This window comes from Micropterus dolomieu, unplaced genomic scaffold (genome assembly GCF_021292245.1).
Source record: "Micropterus dolomieu isolate WLL.071019.BEF.003 ecotype Adirondacks unplaced genomic scaffold, ASM2129224v1 contig_10642, whole genome shotgun sequence".
NCBI classification, from domain to species: domain Eukaryota; kingdom Metazoa; phylum Chordata; class Actinopteri; order Centrarchiformes; family Centrarchidae; genus Micropterus; species Micropterus dolomieu.
This window is the reverse complement of record NW_025739628.1, coordinates 1-1429: the sequence shown is the minus strand read 5'-3', so window position 1 is coordinate 1429 and position 1429 is coordinate 1. Positions and strand designations below refer to the sequence as shown.

General features: G+C 44.4%; 2 non-coding genes across 2 annotated transcripts; both read right to left on the bottom strand.

Moving 5' to 3' along the window:
* Window positions 1–251: 251 nt before the first annotated feature.
* On the bottom strand, window positions 252–333 carry trnal-uag. The gene has a single exon. It is a non-coding gene; the product is annotated as a tRNA-Leu (tRNA).
* A 745-nt stretch (window positions 334–1078) lies between these two features.
* Window positions 1079–1160, bottom strand: trnal-aag. The gene has a single exon. It is a non-coding gene; the product is annotated as a tRNA-Leu (tRNA).
* Between the last annotated feature and the right edge of the window lie 269 nt (window positions 1161–1429).

The following is a 1429-nucleotide window of genomic DNA, read 5'->3' as shown; positions in this document are numbered from 1 at the left end:
GTACTGGTTGAGCGCCAATTCATACCGGCAGCAGTTTCAGACTTCTCTGCTTTGACCCCTCTTTCCAAAGGGGTCATTTGCTTGTACTGGTTGAGCGCCAATTCATACCGGCAGCAGTTTCAGACTTCTCTGCTTTGACAAGAAGTGCTTCTAAATAAAGAGCCTTGTTTGACCACAACTGGAATTTTCAGTGTTCAGTCAACAAGTTTCTATAATTGTGAGCAGAAATTCCTTGTGCCTGGAGGTAAAGTTGGCAGTGGTGGGATTTGAACCCACGCCTCCATAGAGACTGGAGCCTAAATCCAGCGCCTTAGACCACTCGACCACACTACCACATGTGTCCAAGGTGCATTTGCTTGTACTGGTGGTTTTTCCAAGAGAGCACTAAATGATCAGATTCCAAATGGTCCTTGTCCATAGCGACATTGACAAGGAACAGTGCTGCCATCCAGCGCAATAAAGCGCTAAGCCATACTAGTAGCAGTTTCACGCTTGTCTCTGCTTTGACTAGATGTATTCCTAAAGCATAAAAGTGCAAACATTTGTCTTTGGTCACCCCTGATATCTAGTTTATGATCGCCAAAACACGTTGCGGCTCCGTATTTGGTCAAACAGACCGAACTGTCCTACGTCAATAAACGCCAATACACGTGAAATCCCCTGAAGGCACAGCACGCTCACCCAGCACAGTCCCGTTGCACCACTCTGCTCTCCAAGACCTAAGCCCACAATGCTGCTTGACAGGACCCTTGCCTTATCTGTTACAGTGAGTCTCTAAGGTAACATGTAACTGTTTCTTTGTGTTTAAAGGGATCGATTTTGAGTTTACCAAGACACACAAACCTGCAAACAGTTTGCAAACCTGTTAAATGGTAATAATAAATGGCAAATTAATCATTGCCTCGTAAACATTGACAGAAAGATTCAGTAAATGCCTGTGTTATTGTATCAGAGAAGTTAGCAGTGCTTGACCAGAATCAGAATTTTTTTTGTGGATGACATTTGTACAATGAGCCATTTCCCAGCTTCTGTAATCTGGAGATTATGGGCAGATATTCCATGCACCTGAAGTTAAAATTGGCAGTGATGGGATTTGAACCCATGCCTCCGCAGAGACTGGAGCCTTAATCCAGCGCCTTAGACCGCTCGGCCACACTACCTCTCTTTCTAGGGTACAAGGTTGTTTATTAGTCGTTAAACAGCACAAGGCTGCATAACCAAACAAAATTTGTAGTTCCTTCGTGCTACACACACAACATATAATTACGTCTAGGCCTATATTAAGATATGGTAACATTAAAAATAAAATAAAGCAATTCATAGTTTTCAGTCACGTGACATGCGCGGCAACGAACTGGAGGGCAAACCAACAGACCAACATAGCGGCTCACACCGCGCCTCCCCCGTAGAGACGCCGCAAAAGCAGTCA